This window comes from Papaver somniferum, chromosome 11 (assembly GCF_003573695.1).
Source record: "Papaver somniferum cultivar HN1 chromosome 11, ASM357369v1, whole genome shotgun sequence".
NCBI lineage: Eukaryota > Viridiplantae > Streptophyta > Magnoliopsida > Ranunculales > Papaveraceae > Papaver > Papaver somniferum.
In genome coordinates this window covers 126,240,882-126,266,346 of record NC_039368.1, presented here as the reverse complement: position 1 = coordinate 126,266,346, position 25,465 = coordinate 126,240,882, and the positions used below count along the sequence as shown (strand labels likewise).

At 40.8% G+C, this 25,465-nt stretch overlaps 1 pseudogene; it reads left to right on the top strand.

Annotated features, from left to right (window-relative positions):
• The first annotated feature begins 2,029 nt into the window (after positions 1-2,029).
• On the top strand, positions 2,030-23,461 carry LOC113325079 (annotated as a pseudogene).
• Positions 23,462-25,465: the final 2,004 nt, after the last annotated feature.

The following is a 25,465-nucleotide window of genomic DNA, read 5'->3' as shown; positions in this document are numbered from 1 at the left end:
GAGAACCCCGTACCCTCAAGGATTATATGTACCCAACTAGAGCCAGTCAACCTTCTTGTATTTGCTGCCCGAGGCTAATGGCCATTATGAGCTGAAATCAAGCACAATACAGATGCTTCCTATTTTTAGAGGTGTTGAGAATGAAAACCCGTACCACCACGTGAGAGAATTCGAGGAAATTTGTGGAACTCTGCGTTTCACTCAAATGACCGACGAAACCCTGAAGTTAAGGCTTTTTCCTTTCTCCCTGAAAGATAAGGCAAAGGCCTGGCTCTATGCTTTACAGCCTCAATCCATCATGACATGGGATGACCTCATAAAGGAGTTTTTCAAAAAGTTTTTCCCGAACCACAAGACTGCGACAATTCGTCAAAGTCTGAATAGCTTTGTGCAATTAGAAGGTGAGACCTTAGCTAGATACCTGGAGAGATTCAATGAATTATTGCTCCAATGTCCCCATCATGGTTTTGAAAAATGGAGACTTGTGCAAATTTTGTATGAAGGTCTAGATGTGTCCACCCGAACAACGGTTGAGTCGATGTGTAATGGTCTATTCGTAGATAAAACTGCTGACGCGTCTTGGGACTTCTTGATTGAAGTAGCTGAAAAGACGCAACAGTGGGAATCCATCCGTGAAACCAGAAAGACTACATCCGAAGCAAAGGCTTTTAGGATTGAAGCGGATTTTGAGGGAAGAGCAAACATGGCATCAATAGTTAGGAGATTAGAAGAGTTAGAACTACATAAAAATTCAAAACCTTCCACCACTACTCTCCGAGAACATGTCGCTTCGTCTGTTGTGCTGCTTGTAACGACCCCAACCATCAATTCCAAAATTGTCCAGATTTGCTTGCAGTCCAGGAGTCTAGGCTTGAACAGGCACATGCCATGTTTCAAAAACCAGAGCATAACCCTTATTCAGACCTACAATCCAGGATGGAGAAACCACCCTAACTTTTCATGGTCAAAAGGACCCACTCAGGAGGACCATCTCAACCCAATCAGAGCTATCAAAACAATCAGGGATATCAGAACAATCAAGGTTATCAACACCCGAGAAACCCTCAACAACAATCAAACTCTCAACAACAATCATATCCTCAACACAATACCGACAAGAGATTATCCACCCTAGAGGAAATGTTCCAGAGTTTGATGCAAAGTCAGAAAAATCTAGATCAAAAGATGGATCAAATATGTGAGAGAGAAAAGGGTAAACTTCCGAGCCAACCCCAACAAAATCCAAAGAGGATATTTCAAACAGGCACAACATCCTGCACTGAAACCTCACCTGATCAAATCCATGCCATTACCACCCTCCGAAGTGGTAAAGTCATCGAGAACAACGTGGGCGAACCTAATGAATCTGATACAAATTCCACGCTGTCTCCACAACCCCAGAAAACCAAAGAATCTGAGCAAGTTGGAAAATCTGACAATTCTACTGCTGTGTGAATGTCCCTTTGCCAACTCATCTCCTGTTGCCCCATTTCCTCAAAGATTGATCTATCAACAGAAAAGTACCCATTACAATGAGATGTTAGATCTGTTCAAGAGAGTCAACATCAACATTCCTTTTCTTGAAGCAATCAAGCAAATCCCTGCTTATGCCAAATTCCTCAAAGACTTGTGTACTCAAAAGCGCAAGCTCAATGTGCAAAAACGTGCTTTCTTAGCTGAGCAGGTGAGTTCCATCATTCTGAACAAAACTCCACCCAAGTTTAGGGATCCAGGATGTCCAACAATTTCTTGCACTATAGGAGAACACACGGTCAATAAAGCGTTATTAGACCTAGGTGCAAGTGTTAACCTACTGCCATATTCTGTTTATGAGCAGTTAGGTCTTGGGGAGTTGAAACCAACATCTATCACTCTACAACTGGCAGACCGATCTGTCAAGATTCCTCGTGGAGTGGTCGAAGATGTTTTGATCAAGGTTGACAAATTCTATTTTCCCGTAGACTTCATTGTCTTAGACACTCAACCTGTACAAAACCCAGACTGTCACATTCCTGTCATCTTAGGACGTCCTTTCTTGGCTACGTCCAACGCGATCATCAATTGTCGTAATGGAGTGTTGAAACTGTCTTTTGGTAACATGACGGTAGAATTGAATGTGTTCGATATTAGTCAACAACCTGTGAATCTTGATGATGATGATGTGCATGAAGTTAATATGATTGAAGGATTAATGCAAGATTCGTTGACTAACATTCTATCCGTCGACCCCTTTCAAGCATGTATGGAGAACTTTAACCCTGATTCCTATGATGATGCATACTGTAGTGACGTCCTATCTCTGCTCGAATCTGTACCTCAAATGGACGTCACTGAAAGGAAATATGAAGTGGAACCACCCTACTCTCTGATTCCAAGCTTTCCATCCATTGTTGAGCCACCCAAGCTTGAATTGAAAACATTGCCTAGTACGTTGAAGTACGCATTCCTAGGTTCTTCTGATACTTTACCTGTCATTATTTCATCATGTTTAGACACGGAACAGGAAAGTAAGCTTTTAGAAGTACTTAAGGAACACAAAGAGGCCTTAGGATGGACCATCTCAGATCTCAAAGGAATTAGTCCCACCATTTGCATGCACCACATTAACCTTGAAGAGAATGCCAAACCATCGAGGGAAATGCAAAGGAGACTTAATCCTAACATGAGAGATGTAGTCAAAGGAGAGATCCTGAAACTACTTGATGCGGGTATCATATACCCAATTCCCGATAGCAAATGGGTTAGTCCCATTCAAGTTGTGCCTAAGAAGTCAGGCATTACTGTAGTTCAGAACGACAAGAATGAATTAGTCCCTACTCGTACAACCACAGGATGGCGAGTATGCATCGACTACAGGAAGTTGAACACAGTAACAAGGAAGGATCACTTCCCGCTCCCTTTCATTGACCAAATGCTAGAACGTGTGTCTGGACACAGTCACTACTGTTTTCTAGATGGCTTTTCCGGTTATAACCAAATTCACATTGCTCCGGAAGATCAGGAAAAAACTACATTCACGTGTCCATTTGGGACGTTTGCTTATAGACGTATGCCCTTCGGGTTGTGTAATGCACCTGCTACTTTTCAGCGTTGCATGATGAGCATTTTTTCTGACATGATAGATAGTTTTCTCGAGATCTTTATGGATGATTTCTCTGTTTTTGGTTCCTCGTTTGACGAATGTTTGAAGCATCTTGCCCTCGTGATATCCAGATGTAAAGAAAAGAACCTTGTTCTAAATTGGGAAAAATGCCATTTTATGGTGAATTCAGGAATAGTTCTAGGACACATCATCTCAGAAAAGGAATTGAAGTGGATAAAGCTAAAGTTGACCTCATTCAACATCTACCACAACCTTGCTCTGTGAAGGAGATCAGATCATTTCTAGGTCATGCTGGTTTTTACCGGCGATTCATCAAAGATTTCAGCAAAATCTCCAGACCTCTGTGCAGTCTTCTCTCCAAAGATGTTGCCTTCAATTTCGATGCTGCTTGTGTGAAGGCATGGGAGGAATTAAAAACCCTTCTCACCACCGCTCCTATAGTCCGACCACCCGATTGGAAGCTTCCGTTCGAACTTATGTGTGATGCCTCTGATTATGCTGTTGGTGCTGTTTTAGGACAGCGAGTTGATAGACTACCATATGTGATATACTATGCTAGCAAAACCCTTAATGATGCCCAACTCAATTATTCAACTACCGAGAAGGAATTGCTTGCCGTCGTTTTCGCATTAGACAAGTTTAGATCTTATCTGATAGGGTCTAAGATCATCATATACACAGACCATGCGGCTTTGAAGTATCTTCTTTCCAAGAAGGATGCTAAAGCTCGCCTTATTCGATGGATACTCTTATTACAGGAATTCGATCTCGAAATCCGTGATAAGAAAGGTTGTGAGAATGTGGTTGCTGATCATTTGTCTAGATTAACTTTAGAGTCTATTGATGAATTGAGCTGATTAGAGAATCATTCCCAGAAACAGCTGATGTCTATCTCAGACCTTCCTTGGTTTGCTGATATTGTTAACTACCTCGCTACAGGTAGGATGCCCTCACGTTGGTCGAGACAAGACCGCTCTAAATTCCTGGCTGAAGTCAAACATTTCCTTTGGGATGACCCATATTTGTTTAAGTACTGCCAGACCAAATCATTAGGAGATGTGTCCCCAACACTGAACAGAAAGATGTGATATCTTTCTGTCATGACCAAGCATGTGGAGGCCATTTCAGTGCCAAGAAAACCTGCAAAGATCTTGCAGTGTGGATTCTATTGGCCATCATTGTTCAAGGATTGCCATGATTATTGTGTTGCTTGTGAACGCTGTCAAAAGCTAGGAAGCATTTCGAGGAGAAACATGATGCCATTGAACCCCATTTTGATTGTGGAGATTTTTGATGTTTGGGGGATAGACTTCATGGGTCCATTTCCCATGTCTGACAGCAAGTTGTACATCCTAGTCGCAGTTGATTACGTTTCTAAGTGGGTAGAAGCCATAGCAACCAGAACAAATGACCACAAGGTGGTACTTTCATTTCTAAAGGAAACATATTTGCACGTTTTGGTACCCCTAGAGCTATCATCAGTGACGGCGGTTCACATTTTCGTAACAAGTACTTTGAGTCTTTAGTACGCAAGTATGGCATAACTCACAAGGTTGCTACTCCGTACCACCCTCAGACTAGTGGACAAGTGGAAGTGTCTAATAGGGAAATTAAGCACATTCTGGAGAAGACGGTCAACCCGTCCAGGAAAGATTGGTCATTGAGATTGAATGATGCTTTGTGGGCCTATAGAACAGCTTATAAGACACCAATTGGCATGTCCCCCTATCGTCTAGTGTATGGAAAGCCGTGCCATCTACCTGTGGAATTAGAACATCGTGCCTACTGGGCAATCAAAGAGCTGAACTTTTCTCTGGACGAAGCTGGAATTCAAAGGAAACTTCAACTCAACGAGTTGGAAGAATTGAGAAATGAGGCTTATGACAGTGCCAAGCTGTACAAGCAAAGATGAAGATGTTTCATGACAAGCGTATTCTCGCGCAAATCCTTCACTCCTGGTCAGAAAGTCTTGCTGTATGACTCCCGATTACATCTTTTTCCAGGAAAACTGCGTTCCAGATGGAAGGGTCCGTACCTAGTACGCACAGTTTTTCCTCATGGAGCTGTAGAGCTGGAGGATGTCTCCAACAAGAACGTTTTCAAAGTCAACGGGCAGAGATTAAAGCCATTCCTTGAGCCATTTCCACCCGACATTGAAACAACCAACCTGGAGGACCCAGTCTATGTGGACTAAACTGGTCCACTCTTTCCCTAAATAACCAAAAGTTTTCCAAATCTTTCCCTAAAAACCAAAATTTTTCGTTTTCCCATCAAAACCAAATTTTCCCAACAAAACCAAATTTTTTCCAAAAAGTCCAATCCCATTAAAAACCAAATTTTCTTGTAGATAATGTGTTAGTTAAATTTCCTTTTGTGTATATTTTGTGCTCATCCATTGTGACTCCTAATATGATGGATTTTTGCCTTGAATAACGGAGTTTTAATCGAGCTCCCGTACAATCGGGTATTCTCTCTCCTTTTACTCTACTCAGCATGTTCCTCTTCATATATTGTTTTATAATTCTTTCCATATTTTGAAACATTGAGGACAATGTTTAGTTTAGGTTTGGGGGTATAGAGTAGATACCATGATAATTGCCATAATTGAAAACGAACTCCTTCTTCTTTTTGAAAAAATTGAAAAATTCAAAATTCAAAAAATTAAAAAATGAAAAAATCATAAAAATGGAGCTCATTTACCTTGAAATGTTGACTCTTGTGCAAATATGTATTTATTAGGAGTCTTAGTCTAGATATTTAGGCACCCTGATTCTAGCACAATTCACATAGTGATAAGAAATTTGCACGCGCACGATCTACCAATACATGTATGGCCTCGATCTTCAAGGTGTTTGATAGGAAGTTACGATTGCCAATCACTTTAGAATACTGAACGAAACTTGACTAGCTTGTTCTTTGGTTGGTTGGGATAGAAGGTGGAGGTTACATTAAGAAAGACAACCATCGAATTTAACTGGGTGCATCAAAAAGGGCTACCTCTTGCAAAGTGTCATGTAATCTTTTGTTTCCTTTTGTATATGTATCAAAAGTGTTCATCCAAAAAAAAAAAAAAATCAAGTATTTTCAATTCCATCATCTCTTGTTCCAAAAATAAAAGAGAGTAGTCAATGTAAATAAGAGTCATGTAAAGAGTCATTTTGTTGTTTTTGTAATAAGCAAGGAGGGTGTATGCCATTGATGTACAACGCGAGTAATTGTGAAATACCTCCAACTCATTCACAATTCTCGTAAAGTCCGGACAGCTAGCTAGATTTCGACCTCAGTTCTTAGCCTGAGAAACTATCTCTTGGTGATTAGTAGTCATAACTTCAGATCTTTCTTTACACATGTGTAGATACACTTTACACTCTTATCACATGTCTTTTTTGTTATCAGTGCTAGGATTGTGCCTTCGATAGCTAGATTGACATCTCCATTTTGCTGTGAGCTTAAACTGTTTTGCACATGTCACATTTGATGGAATCTGAGCTTATATTTTGACCTAGAACTTTGTAGGTACGTTCTAAGCAAACCTTCACGAGACTTCAACTCGTCCACTAGGGACACTTAGTGGTTTAAAAGGCTTAGTGCATACGCTAAATGCATTCGAGAGACCAGCGACAGTGGTATAGTTAGGATTTCCTTAGTTTTGTTTTACTTGAGGACAAGTAAAATTCAGGTTTGGGGGTATTTGATGAGTGCCAAATATGTATATTTATCCCTTTTTGTTGGCATTTAACTCATCTTTGCATTAATTCTACATTTTATCCCATATTCTGTATTTTCATTGTTTTCAAGAATAAATATTTTTTCTTAATTTTGCATTTTTAGGTAATAAATAAAGTTCGGATGAGTTGCGGAGCGAAAAGAGCAGAAAAGTAGTGAAAAGCCGGGAGAAATTACGCAAGGAAGCCGCGAAAATGGTGCGCACAACCTCATTTTCTACACACAAAAGCGCCTCCGTTCTCAGCCGTCAGATCAGTTCCCAGACGCATCCGATTCGCTCCTTCATAAGCATCAAAATCTGAAGTCTCTGCCAAGCACCACAGCGCGAAATTCCAAGCCTTCAGATTAGATGGTAGTTGAATCCAACGGTCGCTCCCTGCTGTGCATCAGAGTTTGTATCTCCGCCTTACACTACAACACCTAACCCCATCTAGAGCCGTTAACTTCGTTGTATCAAAAATCTGACGGTCGCACAAGCTTCACTTCACCACCGTCCGATCTACCTACCAGCTCGCATCCAGTGACTCAGCTCACGACATCAAACTCGTACGCCCGCCTCACCCCTACCTACGACCGAAACCTATACAGCTAACCAAACACGCCTCCTCTGCCAAACCATCGAGCTCAACCCCATTCCCTCTGCAGAAACCATTCTCGCCACCAGCTCCGCTGCCTCTGCCTCAACCACCACCACATCCACCACCAAAGCCATCATGGCTCTCCAACCCTAAAACCCCATCGTTACTACCACTTTCACCTACTTTATAGCCTTCTAATCTATCATTTCAGCCTCACCGATAGCAGAAACCCTAGAGGTGAATTGGTAGATTAGATGGAATAAATTGGAAATTAGAGCAGGGAAAAGCAGGAGAAGGAGAGAAGGAAGCATGGGTCGAGACTATTGAGATGAAATCAGAGAGTTAGGTGAGTGAATTTCGTTTTGGTGAAACCCTAATTTTTGGGGATTTTGATTTTTTTAGCTGGCATGTATAATTGAAGCTTTGGGTTTGTTATTAGGACATCTCTGGACTAGCCAGTGAACACTGTAGTAGTTTTGAGTTTTATTGATTCCCAAATTCAGTTGATTTTAGTTCTGATGTAGTTACAATTTAAAGTTAAATTCATCATGCTCTTCCTTTGTTTTTGTTTCTCTGTCAGTTTTGTAGTTCAGTTTATAACTTCATGTTAGTGTAGTTTAAATAGCATTACTTAATGCTTTCAATTTCAAATTCAGTCATTTAAGTTCAGTTAAAATTTGAAGTCATTATTCAATTTTCTTGTATGATGTTGTGTTAGTAACATGTTAGTTATGAGCTAACCTCATAGCTAAGGTTCAATGAAACCATTAGGCAAATGCTAGTCAGCTCAGTGTGAATTGGAATGCTTGTGTGCTTGAGTGCAATAGGTTAGCTAGTGTTGCTAGTGAACAACTACACTTGTGATTGGTTGTGCCTTAAACCGACAACCAATGCTAGGGGTGTATGAGTGAATTTAGAAGATTAGCAAACTAGTATAAGGAATCTTGGAACACTAGGAGACTAGAATCCCAACCTTTTGTTCCTTAAGAACAAGAATCTAAAGAATAACTAAAACGGTTAGCTCAAGCCAATAGGTGGATTTGATGACCTTAGCTTCACTTTCTCACCATTCATACCCTTAGCTACCTTTCTCCACCGTTTGCTGTGAGTTTAGTGTTCAAGTTACACTGCAGCTATTTGCTGCCAATTTCTCTAATTGTCTAAAAAACAACAACAAACCTTTTCTAAGTCTCTTGTTACTGTCCTGGCACTTAAAATCAGTGAGGAATAAATTAGAAGCAACCAAGCCCATAGAGTCCCTGTGGACAAACCCCTTTTTACTATTTCTTGCTTCAACTTCCCTGTATACTTGCAGGTTAGTTTGTAGGTTACTTTTACCTGCACACCAAGTTTTTGGCGCCGCTGCCGGGGGGACTCGGTAGCGTTTGCTTGTTTTCTGATTTTTTTTCCTGATTCCTGTCTTACTTTTTCTTCACTACCTGCACTGCTGCAGTGTGCTACTGTTGGTGTGCAAGTGTTGGTGACTCTGCTGGTGCTGCCAACTTGCAGCTGCTAACTGCTGCTGCTGCTGGTGTAGAGCTGTTGCTGCCAAGTCTGCTGTTGCCAACTTGCTGCTGGTGCTGCCAAGCTGTTGCACTTGCCAAGCTTGCTGCCAACTGCTGCCAGGCCTGCTGCCAACCTCTGCTGCTGGGCTTGTGCAACTTCTTCTGAATTGGGCTTGTGCAACAATCTCTGAGCTGGGCTTGCAACTTCAGCTGGGCTCCTTTGCAACTTCAGCTGGGCTCTGCTACACTTGCTGCTGCTGGGCTTGAACTGAGCTGCTAGGACGATCCTAAAGCCCAACTGGGCCTTGCAACTAAAAGGGGATTAAAAGCCTATCTTTTTGGGCTTCCCTCCAAAACAAGTAAGCCTAACCCATGAGTTAACCCACTTGGGCCTCATTTAAATTCAAATTTGGGCTTGTAATAATTTATTTAATTATTTATTTGGGATTGTAATAATTTTTATTTTTTTTTTCTTTTTTTTTTTTATTTGGGATGTAATATTTTTTTTTTTTTTTGTTTTTCTTTATTTTTTTTTTATTTTTCTTTTTCTTTTATGGGTTTGTTTTAATTATTATTATTGTTTTTATTTTCTTTTATGAGTTGTGATAATTTATGCTAGGTTTAGTTCAAAAATTTTCAAACCCAAATTTTTAACCAAAAACAAAACCCCTTCTTTAAACCAAAACCCATTCAAAACCAAATCTTCATAACCCTTGGGCCAAATTGTTTCCGATTGCTCTGTCTGACCAACATGTTAGTTAAGGTACCTACTAGGACATGATTGTGACCTACAGAGACCAGACAAACAGACTTGTTAGAATTAACCCAGACGAACCTATCGAAATTCTAAGTTCTGAGGGAGACAGTCCAGATCAACCAGAAACAATGGGAGAACCCCGTACCCTCAAGGATTATATGTACCCAACTAGAGCCAGTCAACCTTCTTGTATTTTGCTGCCCGAGGCTAATGGCCATTATGAGCTGAAATCAGCACAATACAGATGCTTCCTATTTTTAGAGGTGTTGAGAATGAAAACCCTACCACCACGTGAGAGAATTCGAGGAAATTTGTGGAACTCTGCGTTTCACTCAAATGACCGACGAAACCCTGAAGTTAAGGCTTTTTCCTTTTCCCTGAAAGATAAGGCAAAGGCCTGGCTCTATGCTTTACAGCCTCAATCCATCATGACATGGGATGACCTCATAAAGGAGTTTTTCAAAAAGTTTTTCCCGAACCACAAGACTGCGACAATTCGTCAAAGTCTGAATAGCTTTGTGCAATTAGAAGGTGAGACCTTAGCTAGATACCTGGAGAGATTCAATGAATTATTGCTCCAATGTCCCCATCATGGTTTTGAAAAATGGAGACTTGTGCAAATTTTGTATGAAGGTCTAGATGTGTCCACCCGAACAACGGTTGAGTCGATGTGTAATGGTCTATTCGTAGATAAAACTGCTGACGCGTCTTGGGACTTCTTGATTGAAGTAGCTGAAAAGACGCAACAGTGGGAATCCATCCGTGAAACCAGAAAGACTACATCCGAAGCAAAGGCTTTTAGGATTGAAGCGGATTTTGAGGGAAGAGCAAACATGGCATCAATAGTTAGGAGATTAGAAGAGTTAGAACTACATAAAAATTCAAAACCTTCCACCACTACTCTCCGAGAACATGTCGCTTCGTCTTTTGTGCTGCTTGTAACGACCCCAACCATCAATTCCAAAATTGTCCAGATTTGCTTGCAGTCCAGGAGTCTAGGCTTGAACAGGCACATGCCATGTTTCAAAAACCAGAGCATAACCCTTATTCAGACCTACAATCCAGGATGGAGAAACCACCCTAACTTTTCATGGTCAAAAGGACCCACTCAAGGAGGACCATCTCAACCCAATCAGAGCTATCAAAACAATCAGGGATATCAGAACAATCAAGGTTATCAACACCCGAGAAACCCTCAACAACAATCAAACTCTCAACAACAATCATATCCTCAACACAATACAGACAAGAGATTATCCACCTTAGAGGAAATGTTCCAGAGTTTGATGCAAAGTCAGAAAAATCTAGATCAAAGATGGATCAAATATGTGAGAGAGAAAAGGGTAAACTTCCGAGCCAACCCCAACAAAATCCAAAGAGGATATTTCAAACAGGCACAACATCCTGCACTGAAACCTCACCTGATCAATCCATGCCATTACCACCCTCCGAAGTGGTAAAGTCATCGAGAACAACGTAGGCGAACCTAATGAGTCTGATACAAATTCCACGTCTCCACAACCCCAGAAAACCAAAGAATCTGAGCAAGTTGGAAAATCTGACAATTCTACTGCTGTGAATGTCCCTTTGCCAACTCATCTTCCTGTTGCTCCATTTCCTCAAAGATTGATCTATCAACAGAAAAGTACCCATTACAATGAGATGTTAGATCTGTTCAAGAGAGTCAACATCAACATTCCTTTTCTTGAAGCAATCAAGCAAATCCCTGCTTATGCCAATTCCTCAAGACTTGTGCACTCAAAACGCAAGCTCAATGTGCAAAACGTGCTTTCTTAGCTGAGCAGGTGAGTTCCATCATTCTGAACAAAACTCCACCCAAGTTTAGGGATCCAGGATGTCCAACAATTTCTTGCACTATAGGAGAACACACGGTCAATAAAGCGTTATTAGACCTAGGTGCAAGTGTTAACCTACTGCCATATTCTGTTTATGAGCAGTTAGGTCTTGGGGAGTTGAAACCAACATCTATCACTCTACAACTGGCAGACCGATCTGTCAAGATTCCTCGTGGAGTGGTCGAAGACGTTTTGATCAAGGTTGACAAATTCTATTTTCCCGTAGACTTCATTGTCTTAGACACTCAACCTGTACAAAACCCAGACTGTCACATTCCTGTCATCTTAGGACGTCCTTTCTTGGCTACGTCCAACGCGATCATCAATTGTCGTAATGGAGTGTTGAAACTGTCTTTTGGTAACATGACGGTAGAGAATGTGTTCGATATTAGTCAACAACCTGTGAATCTTGATGATGATGATGTGCATGAAGTTAATATGATTGAAGGATTAATGCAAGATTCGTTGACTAACATTCTATCCGTCGACCCCTTTCAAGCATGTATGGAGAACTTTAACCCTGATTCCTATGATGATGCATACTGTAGTGACGTCCTATCTCTGCTCGAATCTGTACCTCAAATGGACGTCACTGAAAGGAAATATGAAGTGGAACCACCCCTACTCTCTGATTCCAAGCTTTCCATCCATTGTTGAGCCACCCAAGCTTGAATTGAAAACATTGCCTAGTACGTTGAAGTACGCATTCCTAGGTTCTTCTGATACTTTACCTGTCATTATTTCATCATGTTTAGACACGGAACAGGAAAGTAAGCTTTTAGAAGTACTTAAGGAACACAAAGAGGCCTTAGGATGGACCATCTCAGATCTCAAAGGAATTAGTCCCACCATTTGCATGCACCACATTAACCTTGAAGAGAATGCCAAACCATCGAGGGAAATGCAAAGGAGACTTAATCCTAACATGAGAGATGTAGTCAAAGGAGAATCCTGAAACTACTTGATGCGGGTATCATATACCCAATTCCCGATAGCAAATGGGTTAGTCCCATTCAAGTTGTGCCTAAGAAGTCAGGCATTACTGTTGTTCAGAACGACAAGAATGAATTAGTCCCTACTCGTACAACCACAGGATGGCGAGTATGCATCGACTACAGGAAGTTGAACACAGTAACAAGGAAGGATCACTTCCCGCTCCCTTTCATTGACCAAATGCTAGAACGTGTGTCTGGACACAGTCACTACTGTTTTCTAGATGGCTTTTCCGGTTATAACCAAATTCACATTGCTCCGGAAGATCAGGAAAAAACTACATTCACGTGTCCATTTGGGACGTTTGCTTATAGACGTATGCCCTTCGGGTTGTGTAATGCACCTGCTACTTTTTTGCGTTGCATGATGAGCATTTTTTCTGACATGATAGATAGTTTTCTCGAGATCTTTATGGATGATTTCTCTGTTTTTGGTTCCTCGTTTGACGAATGTTTGAAGCATCTTGCCCTCGTGATATCCAGATGTAAAGAAAAGAACCTTGTTCTAAATTGGGAAAAATGCCATTTTATGGTGAATTCAGGAATAGTTCTAGGACACATCATCTCAGAAAAAGGAATTGAAGTGGATAAAGCTAAAGTTGACCTCATTCAACATCTACCACAACCTTGCTCTGTGAAGGAGATCAGATCATTTCTAGGTCATGCTGGTTTTTACCGGCGATTCATCAAAGATTTCAGCAAAATCTCCAGACCTCTGTGCAGTCTTCTCTCCAAAGATGTTGCCTTCAATTTCGATGCTGCTTGTGTGAAGGCATGGGAGGAATTAAAAACCCTTCTCACCACCGCTCCTATAGTCCGACCACCCGATTGGAAGCTTCCGTTCGAACTTATGTGTGATGCCTCTGATTATGCTGTTGGTGCTGTTTTAGGACAGCGAGTTGATAGACTACCATATGTGATATACTATGCTAGCAAAACCCTTAATGATGCCCAACTCAATTATTCAACTACCGAGAAGGAATTGCTTGCCGTCGTTTTGCATTAGACAAGTTTAGATCTTATCTGATAGGGTCTAAGATCATCATATACACAGACCATGCGGCTTTGAAGTATCTTCTTTCCAAGAAGGATGCTAAAGCTCGCCTTATTCGATGGATACTCTTATTACAGGAATTCGATCTCGAAATCCGTGATAAGAAAGGTTGTGAGAATGTGGTTGCTGATCATTTGTCTAGATTAACTTTAGAGTCTATTGATGAATGTGAGCTGATTAGAGAATCATTCCCAGATGAACAGCTGATGTCTATCTCAGACCTTCCTTGGTTTGCTGATATTGTTAACTACCTCGCTACAGGTAGGATGCCCTCACGTTGGTCGAGACAAGACCGCTCTAAATTCCTGGCTGAAGTCAAACATTTCCTTTGGGATGACCCATATTTGTTTAAGTACTGCCCGACCAAATCATTAGGAGATGTGTCCCCAACACTGAACAGAAAGATGTGATATCTTTCTGTCATGACCAAGCATGTGGAGGCCATTTCAGTGCCAAGAAAACCGCTGCAAAGATCTTGCAGTGTGGATTCTATTGGCCATCATTGTTCAAGGATTGCCATGATTATTGTGTTGCTTGTGAACGCTGTCAAAAGCTAGGAAGCATTTCGAGGAGAAACATGATGCCATTGAACCCCATTTTGATTGTGGAGATTTTTGATGTTTGGGGGATAGACTTCATGGGTCCATTTCCCATGTCTGACAGCAAGTTGTACATCCTAGTCGCAGTTGATTACGTTTCTAAGTGGGTAGAAGCCATAGCAACCAGAACAAATGACCACAAGGTGGTACTTTCATTTCTAAAGGAAACATATTTGCACGTTTTGGTACCCCTAGAGCTATCATCAGTGACGGCGGTTCACATTTTCGTAACAAGTACTTTGAGTCTTTAGTACGCAAGTATGGCATAACTCACAAGGTTGCTACTCCGTACCACCCTCAGACTAGTGGACAAGTGGAAGTGTCTAATAGGGAAATTAAGCACATTCTGGAGAAGACGGTCAACCCGTCCAGGAAAGATTGGTCATTGAGATTGAATGATGCTTTGTGGGCCTATAGAACAGCTTATAAGACACCAATTGGCATGTCCCCCTATCGTCTAGTGTATGGAAAGCCGTGCCATCTACCTGTGGAATTAGAACATCGTGCCTACTGGGCAATCAAAGAGCTGAACTTTTCTCTTGACGAAGCTGGAATTCAAAGGAAACTTCAACTCAACGAGTTGGAAGATTGAGAAATGAGGCTTATGACAGTGCCAAGCTGTACAAGCAAAGATGAAGATGTTTCATGACAAGCGTATTCTGCGCAAATCCTTCACCCTGGTCAGAAAGTCTTGCTGTATGACTCCCGATTACATCTTTTTCCAGGAAAACTGCGTTCCAGATGGAAGGGTCCGTACCTAGTACGCACAGTTTTTCCTCATGGAGCTGTAGCTGGAGGATGTCTCCAACAAGAACGTTTTCAAAGTCAACGGGCAGAGATTAAAGCCATTCCTTGAGCCATTTCCACCCGACATTGAAACAACCGACCTGGAGGACCCAGTCTATGTGGACTAACTGGTCCACTCTTTCCCTAAATAACCAAAAGTTTTCAAATGTTTCCCTAAAAACCAAAATTTTTCTTTTCCCATCAAAACCAAATTTGTCTTTTTCCCAACAAAACCAAATTTTCCAAAAAGTCCAATCCCATTAAAAACCAAAATTTTCTTGTAGATAATGTGTTAGTTAAATTTCCTTTTGTGTATATTTTGTGCTCATCCATTGTGACTGCTAATATGATGGATTTTTGCCTTGAAATAACGGAGTTTTAATCGAGCTACTACCGTACAATCGGGTATTCTCTCTCCTTTTACTCTACTCAGCATGTTCCTCTTCATATATTTTTTATAATTCTTTCCATATTTTGAAACATTGAGGACAATGTTTAGTTTAGGTTTGGGGGTATAGAGTAGATACCATGATAATTGCTATAATTAAAAAAACGAACTCCTTCTTCTTTTTGAAAAAAATCGAAAAATCAAATATTCAAAAAATTAAAAAATGAAAAAATCATAAAAATGGAGCTCATTTACCTTGAAATGTTGACTCTTGTGCAAATATGTATTTTTATTAGGAGTCTTAGTCTAGATATTTAGGCACCCTGATTCTAGCACAATTCACATAGTGATAAGAAATTTGCACGCGCACGATCTACCAATACATGTATGGCCTCGATCTTCAAGGTGTTGATAGGAAGTACGATTGCCAATCACTTTAGAATACTGAACGAAACTGGACTAGCTTGTTCTTTGGTTGGTTGGGATAGAAGATGGAGGTTACATTAAGAAAGACAACCATCGAATTTAACTGGGTGCATCAAAAAGGCTACCTCTTGCAAGTGTCATGTAATCTTTTGTTTCTTTATTGTTATGTATCAAAATTGCATCAAAAAAAAAAAAAAATCAAGTATTGTTCGATTCCATCCTCTCTTGTCCCAAAAATAAAGAGAGTAGTCAATGTAATAAGAGTCATGTAAAGAGTTATTTTTGTTGTTTTGTTGTAATAAGCAAGGAGGGTGTATGCCATTGATGTACAACGCGAGAAATTGTGAAATACCTCCAACTCATTCACAATTCTCGTAAAGTCCGGACAGCTAGCTAGATTTCGACCTCAGTTCTTAGCCTGAGAAACTATCTCTTGGTGATTAGTAGTCATGACTTCAGATCTTTCTTTACACATGTGTAGATACACTTTACACTCTTATCACATGTCCTTATTTGTTATCATGCTAGGATTGTGCCTTCGATAGCTAGATTGACATCTCCATTTTGCTGTGAGCTTAAACTGTTTTGCACATGTCACGTTTGATGGAATATGAGCTTATATTTTGACCTAGAACTTTGTAGTACGTTCTAGCAAACCTTCACGAGACTTCAACTCGTCCACTAGGGACACTTAGTGGTTTAAAAGGCTTAGTGCATACGCTAAATGCATTCGAGAGACCAGCGACAGTGGTATAGTTAGGATTTCCTTAGTTTTGTTTTACTTGAGGACAAGTAAAATTCAGGTTTGGGGGTATTTGATGAGTGCCAAATATTGTATATATTTATCCCTTTTTGTTGGCATTATAACTCATTTTTTATGCGTTAATTCTACATTTTATCCCATATTCTGTATTGTCATTGTTTTCATGAATAAATATTTTTATTAATTAATTTTTTGCATTTTTAGGTAATAAATAAAGTTCGGATGAGTCGCGGAGCGAAAAGAGCAGAAAAGTAGTGAAAAGCCGGGAGAAATTACGCAAGGAAGCCGCGAAGAATGGTGCGCACAACCTCATTTTCTACACACAAAAGCGCCTCCGTTCTCAGCCGTCAGATCAGTTCCCAGACGCATCCGATGGTCGCTCCTTCATAAGCATCAAAATCTGAAGTCTCTGCCAAGCACCACAGCGCCGAAATTCCAAGCCTTCAGATTAGATGGTAGTTGAATCCAACGGTCGCTCCCTTGCTGTGCATCAGAGTTTGATATCTCCGCCTTACACTACAACACCTAACCCCATCTAGAGCCGTTAACTTCGTTGTATCAAAAAATCTGACGGTCGCCACAAGCTTCACTTCACATCACCGTCCGATCTACCTACCAGCTTCGCATCCAGTGACTCAGCATCACAGAACATCAAACTCGATACGCCCGCCTCACACCCTAGCGACCGAACCTATACCAGCTAACCAAACACGCCTCCTCTGCCAAACCATCGAGCTCACCCCATTCCCTCTGCAGAAACCATTCTCGCCACCAGCTCCGCCTGCCTCTGCCTCAACCACCACCACATCCACCACCAAAGCCATCATGGCTCCTACCAACCCTAAACCCCATCGTTACTACCACTTTCACCTACTTTATAGCCTTCTAATCTATCAATTTCACGCCTCACCGATATCAGAAACCCTAGAGGTGAAATTGGTAGATTAGATTGGAATAAAGTTGAAATTAGAGCATGGGAAAAGCAGGAGAAGGAGAGAAGGAAGCATGGGTCGAGACTATTGAGATGAAATCAGAGAGTTAGGTGAGTGAATTTCGTTTTGGTGAAACCCTAATTTTTGGGGATTTTGATTTTTTTAGCTGGCATGTATAAATTGAAGCTTTGGGTGTTGTTATTAGGACATCTCTGGACTAGCCAGTGAACACTGTAGTAGTTTTGAGTTTTATTGATTCCCAAATTCAGTTGATTTTAGTTCCTGATGTAGTTACAATTTAAAGTTAAATTCAGTGCATCTTCCTTTGTTGTTTGTTTCTCTGTCAGTTTTGTAGTTCAGTTTATAACTTCATGTTAGTGTAGTTTAAATAGCATTACTTAATTGCTTTCAATTTCAAATTCAGTCATTTAAGTTCAGTTAAAATTTGAAGTCATTATTCAATTTTCTTGTATGATGTATGCTGTTAGTAACATGTTAGTTATGAGCTAAACCTCATAGCTAAGGTTCAATGAAACCATTAGGCAAATGCTAGTCAGCTCAGTTGTGAATTGGAATGCTTGTGTGCTTGAGTGCAATAGGTTAGCTAGTTGTGCTAAGTGAACAACTACACTTGTGATTGGTTGTGCCTTAAACAGACAACCAATGCTAGGGGTGTATGAGTGAATTTAGAAGATTAGCAAACTAGTATAAGGAATCTTGGAACACTAGGAGGACTAGAATCCCAACCTTTTGTTCCTTAAGAACAAGAATTCTAAAGAATAACTAAAACTGGTTAGCTCAAGCCAATAGGTGGATTTGATGACCTTAGCTTCACTTTCTCACCATTCATACCCTTAGCTACTTTCTCCACCGTTTGCTGTGAGTTTAGTGTTCAAGTTACACTGCAGCTATTTGCTGCCAATTTCTCTAATTGTCTAAAAACAACAACAAACCTTTTCTAAGTCTCTTGTTACTGTCCTGGCACTTAAAATCAGTGAGGAATAAATTAGAAGCAACCAAGCCCATAGAGTCCCTGTGGACAAACCCCTTTTTACTATTTCTTGCTTCAACTTCCCTGTATACTTGCAGGTTAGTTTGTAGGTTACTTTTACCTGCACACCAAGTTTTTGGCGCCGCTGCCGGGGACTCGGTAGCGGTTTGCTTGTTTTCTGATTTTTTTTTCCTGATTCCTGTCTTACTTTTTCTTCACTACCTTGCACTGCTGCAGTGCTGCTACTGTTGGTGTGCAAGTGTTGGTGACTCTGCTGGTGCTGCCAACTTGCAGCTGCTAACTGCTGCTGCTGCTGGTGTAGAGCTGTGCTGCCAAGTCTGCTGTTGCCAACTTGCTGCTGGTGCTGCCAGCTGTTGCAAGCTGTGCACTGCCAAGCTTGCTGCCAACTGCTGCCAGGCCTGCTGCCAACCTCTGCTGCTGGGCTTGTGCAACTTCTTCTGAATTGGGCTTGTGCAACAATCTCTGAGCTGGGCTTGCAACTTCAGCTGGGCTCCTTTGCAACTTCAGCTGGGCTCTGCTACACTTGCTGCTGCTGGGCTTGAACTGAGCTGCTAGGACGATCCTAAAGCCCAACTGGGCCTTGCAACTAAAAGGGGACTAAAAGCCTATTTTTGGGCTTCCCTCCAAAACAAGTAAGCCTAACCCATGAGTTAACCCACTTGGGCCTCATTTAAATTCAAATTTGGGCTTGTAATAATTAATTTAATTATTTATTTGGGATTGTAATAATTTTTATTTTTTTTTTCTTTTTTTTTATTTGGGATTGTAATTATTTTTTTTTTTTTTTTTGTTTTTCTTTATTTTTCTTTTATTTTTCTTTTTTCTTTTATGGGTTGTTTAATTATTATTATTGTTTTTATTTTCTTTTATGAGTTGTGATAATTTATGCTAGGTTTAGTTCAAAAATTTTCCAAACCCAAATTTTTAAACCAAAAACAAAACCCCTTCTTTAAACCAAAACCCATTCAAAACCAAATCTTCATAACCCTTGGGCCAAATTGTTTCCGATTGCTCTGTCTGACCAACATGTTAGTTAAGGTACCTACTAGGACATGATTGTGACCTACAGAGACCAACAAACACCTTGTTAGAATTAACCCAGACAACCTATCGAAATTCTAAGTTCTGAGGGAGACAGTCCAGATCAACCAGAAACAATGGGGAGAACCCCGTACCCAAGGATTATATGTACCCAACTAGAGCCAGTCAACCGTCCGTATTTGCTTGCCCGAGCTAATGCCATTGAGCTGAAAGCTGACAATACAGATGCTTCCTATTTTTTAGAGGTGGTGAGAATGAAAACCCTACCACCACGTGAGAGAATTCGAGGAAATTTGTGGAGCTCTGCGTTTCACTCAAATGACCGACGAAACCCTGAAGTTAAGGCTTTTTCCTTTTCCCTGAAAGATAAGGCAAAGGCCTGGCTCTATGCTTTACAGCCTCAATCCATCATGACATGGGATGACCTCATAAAGGAGTTTTTCAAAAAGTTTTTCCCGAACCACAAGACTGCGACAATTCGTCAAAGTCTGAATAGCTTTGTGCAATTAGAAGGTGAGACCTTAGCTAGATACCTGGAGAGATTCAATGAATTATTGCTCCAATGTCCCCATCATGGTTTTGAAAAATGGAGACTTGTGCAAATTTTGTATGAAGGTCTAGATGTGTCCACCCGAACAACGGTTGAGTCGATGTGTAATGGTCTATTCGTAGATAAAACTGCTGACGCGTCTTGGGACTTCTTGATTGAAGTAGCTGAAAAGACGCAACAGTGGGAATCCATCCGTGAAACCAGAAAGACTACATCCGAAGCAAAGGCTTTTAGGATTGAAGCGGATTTTGAGGGAAGAGCAAACATGGCATCAATAGTTAGGAGATTAGAAGAGTTAGAACTACATAAAAATTCAAAACCTTCCACCACTACTCTCCGAGAACATGTCGCTTCGTCTGTTTGTGCTGCTTGTAACGACCCCAACCATCAATTCCAAAATTGTCCGATTTGCTTGCAGTCCAGGAGTCTAGGCTTGAACAGGCACATGCCATGTTTCAAAAACCAGAGCATAACCCTTATTCACAGACCTACAATCCAGGATGGAGAAACCACCCTAACTTTTCATGGTCAAAAGGACCCACTCAGGAGGACCATCTCAACCCAATCAGAGCTATCAAAACAATCAGGGATATCAGAACAATCAAGGTTATCAACACCCGAGAAACCCTCAACAACAATCAAACTCTCAACAACAATCATATCCTCAACACAATACCGACAAGAGATTATCCACCCTAGAGGAAATGTTCCAGAGTTTGATGCAAAGTCAGAAAAATCTAGATCAAAAGATGGATCAAATATGTGAGAGAGAAAAGGGTAAACTTCCGAGCCAACCCCAACAAAATCCAAAGAGGATATTTCAAACAGGCACAACATCCTGCACTGAAACCTCACCTGATCAAATCCATGCCATTACCACCCTCCGAAGTGGTAAAGTCATCGAGAACAACGTGGGCGAACCTAATGAATCTGATACAAATTCCACGCTGTCTCCACAACCCCAGAAAACCAAAGAATCTGAGCAAGTTGGAAAATCTGACAATTCTACTGCTGTGAATGTCCCTTTGCCAACTCATCTCCTGTTGCCCCATTTCCTCAAAGATTGATCTATCAACAGAAAAGTACCCATTACAATGAGATGTTAGATCTGTTCAAGAGAGTCAACATCAACATTCCTTTTCTTGAAGCAATCAAGCAAATCCCTGCTTATGCCAAATTCCTCAAAGACTTGTGTACTCAAAAGCGCAAGCTCAATGTGCAAAAACGTGCTTTCTTAGCTGAGCAGGTGAGTTCCATCATTCTGAACAAAACTCCACCCAAGTTTAGGGATCCAGGATGTCCAACAATTTCTTGCACTATAGGAGAACACACGGTCAATAAAGCGTTATTAGACCTAGGTGCAAGTGTTAACCTACTGCCATATTCTGTTTATGAGCAGTTAGGTCTTGGGGAGTTGAAACCAACATCTATCACTCTACAACTGGCAGACCGATCTGTCAAGATTCCTCGTGGAGTGGTCGAAGACGTTTTGATCAAGGTTGACAAATTCTATTTTCCCGTAGACTTCATTGTCTTAGACACTCAACCTGTACAAAACCCAGACTGTCACATTCCTGTCATCTTAGGACGTCCTTTCTTGGCTACGTCCAACGCGATCATCAATTGTCGTAATGGAGTGTTGAAACTGTCTTTTGGTAACATGACGGTAGAATTGAATGTGTTCGATATTAGTCAACAACCTGTGAATCTTGATGATGATGATGTGCATGAAGTTAATATGATTGAAGGATTAATGCAAGATTCGTTGACTAACATTCTATCCGTCGACCCCTTTCAAGCATGTATGGAGAACTTTAACCCTGATTCCTATGATGATGCATACTGTAGTGACGTCCTATCTCTGCTCGAATCTGTACCTCAAATGGACGTCACTGAAAGGAAATATGAAGTGGAACCACCCTATTCTCTCTGATTCCAAGCTATTCCATCCATTGTTGAGCCACCCAAGCTTGAATTGAAAACATTGCCTAGTACGTTGAAGTACGCATTCCTAGGTTCTTCTGATACTTTACCTGTCATTATTTCATCATGTTTAGACACGGAACAGGAAAGTAAGCTTTTAGAAGTACTTAAGGAACACAAAGAGGCCTTAGGATGGACCATCTCAGATCTCAAAGGAATTAGTCCCACCATTTGCATGCACCACATTAACCTTGAAGAGAATGCCAAACCATCGAGGGAAATGCAAAGGAGACTTAATCCTAACATGAGAGATGTAGTCAAAGGAGAGATCCTGAAACTACTTGATGCGGGTATCATATACCCAATTCCCGATAGCAAATGGGTTAGTCCCATTCAAGTTGTGCCTAAGAAGTCAGGCATTACTGTAGTTCAGAACGACAAGAATGAATTAGTCCCTACTCGTACAACCACAGGATGGCGAGTATGCATCGACTACAGGAAGTTGAACACAGTAACAAGGAAGGATCACTTCCCGCTCCCTTTCATTGACCAAATGCTAGAACGTGTGTCTGGACACAGTCACTACTGTTTTCTAGATGGCTTTTCCGGTTATAACCAAATTCACATTGCTCCGGAAGATCAGGAAAAAACTACATTCACGTGTCCATTTGGGACGTTTGCTTATAGACGTATGCCCTTCGGGTTGTGTAATGCACCTGCTACTTTTCAGCGTTGCATGATGAGCATTTTTTCTGACATGATAGATAGTTTTCTCGAGATCTTTATGGATGATTTCTCTGTTTTTGGTTCCTCGTTTGACGAATGTTTGAAGCATCTTGCCCTCGTGATATCCAGATGTAAAGAAAAGAACCTTGTTCTAAATTGGGAAAAATGCCATTTTATGGTGAATTCAGGAATAGTTCTAGGACACATCATCTCAGAAAAAGGAATTGAAGTGGATAAAGCTAAAGTTGACCTCATTCAACATCTACCACAACCTTGCTCTGTGAAGGAGATCAGATCATTTCTAGGTCATGCTGGTTTTTACCGGCGATTCATCAAAGATTTCAGCAAAATCTCCAGACCTCTGTGCAGTCTTCTCTCCAAAGATGTTGCCTTCAATTTCGATGCCTGTGTGAAGGCATGGGAGGAATTAAAAACCCTTCTCACCACCGCTCCTATAGTCCGACCACCCGATTGGAAGCTTCCGTTCGAACTTATGTGTGATGCCTCTGATTATGCTGTTGGTGCTGTTTTAGGACAGCGAGTTGATAGACTACCATATGTGATATACTATGCTAGCAAAACCCTTAATGATGCCCAACTCAATTATTCAACTACCGAGAAGGAATTGCTTGCCGTCGTTTTGCATTAGACAAGTTTAGATCTTATCTGATAGGGTCTAAGATCATCATATACACAGACCATGCGGCTTTGAAGTATCTTCTTTCCAAGAAGGATGCTAAAGCTCGCCTTATTCGATGGATACTCTTATTACAGGAATTCGATCTCGAAATCCGTGATAAGAAAGGTTGTGAGAATGTGGTTGCTGATCATTTGTCTAGATTAACTAGAGTCTATTGATGAATCTGAGCTGATTAGAGAATCATTCCCAGATGAACATGATGTCTATCAACCTTCCTTGGTTTGCTGATATTGTTAACTACCTCGCTACAGGTAGATGCCCTCACGTTGGTCGAGACAAGACCGCTCTAAATTCTGGCTGAAGTTAAACATTTCCTTTGGGACCCATATTTGTTTAAGTATGCCGACCAAATCATTAGGAGTGTCCCCAACACTGAACAGAAAGATGTGATATCTTTCTGTCATGACCAAGCATGTGGAGGCCATTTCAGTGCCAAGAAAACCGCTGCAAAGATCTTGCAGTGTGGATTCTATTGGCCATCATTGTTCAAGGATTGCCATGATTATTGTGTTGCTTGTGAACGCTGTCAAAAGCTAGGAAGCATTTCGAGGAGAAACATGATGCCATTGAACCCCATTTTGATTGTGGAGATTTTTGATGTTTGGGGGATAGACTTCATGGGTCCATTTCCCATGTCTGACAGCAAGTTGTACATCCTAGTCGCAGTTGATTACGTTTCTAAGTGGGTAGAAGCCATAGCAACCAGAACAAATGACCACAAGGTGGTACTTTCATTTCTAAAGGAAAACATATTTGCACGTTTTGGTACCCCTAGAGCTATCATCAGTGACGGCGGTTCACATTTTCGTAACAAGTACTTTGAGTCTTTAGTACGCAAGTATGGCATAACTCACAAGGTTGCTACTGTACCACCCTCAGACTAGTGGACAAGTGGAAGTGTCTAATAGGGAAATTAAGCACATTCTGGAGAAGACGGTCAACCCGTCCAGGAAAGATTGGTCATTGAGATTGAATGATGCTTTGGGCCTATAGAACAGCTTATAAGACACCAATTGGCATGTCCCCCTATCGTCTAGTGTATGGAAAGCCGTGCCATCTACCTGTGGAATTAGAACATCGTGCCTACTGGGCAATCAAAGAGCTGAACTTTTCTCTGGACGAAGCTGGAATTCAAAGGAAACTTCAACTCAACGAGTTGGAAGAATTGAGAAATGAGGCTTATGACAGTGCCAAGCTGTACAAGCAAAGATGAAGATGTTTCATGACAAGCGTATTCTGCGCAAATCCTTCACTCCTGGTCAGAAAGTCTTGCTGTATGACTCCCGATTACATCTTTTTCCAGGAAAACTGCGTTCCAGATGGAAGGGTCCGTACCTAGTACGCACAGTTTTTCCTCATGGAGCTGTAGAGTGGAGGATGTCTCCAACAAGAACGTTTTCAAAGTCAACGGGCAGAGATTAAAGCCATTCCTTGAGCCATTTCCACCCGACATTGAAACAACCACCTGGAGGACCCAGTCTATGTGGACTAAACTGGTCCACTCTTTCCCTAAATAACCAAACAGTTTTTCAAATGTTTCCCTAAAAACCAAAATTTTTCATTTTCCCATCAAAACCAAAATTTGTCTTTTTCCCAACAAAACCAAAATTTTCCAAAAAGTCCAATCCCATTAAAAACCAAAATTTTCTTGTAGATAATGTGTTAGTTAAATTTCCTTTTGTGTATATTTTGTGCTCATCCATTGTGACTGCTAATATGATGGATTTTTGCCTTGAAATAACGGAGTTTTAATCGAGCTACTACCGTACAATCGGGTATTCTCTCTCCTTTTACTCTACTCAGCATGTTCCTCTTCATATATTATTTTATAATTCTTTCCATATTTTGAAACATTGAGGACAATGTTTAGTTTAGGTTTGGGGGTATAGAGTAGATACCATGATAATTTGCTATAATTAAAAAAAAAAAAAACGAACTCCTTCTTCTTTTTGAAAAAAATCGAAAAATCAAATATTCAAAAAAATTAAAAAATGAAAAAATCATAAAAATGGAGCTCATTTACCTTGAAATGCTGACTCTTGTGCAAA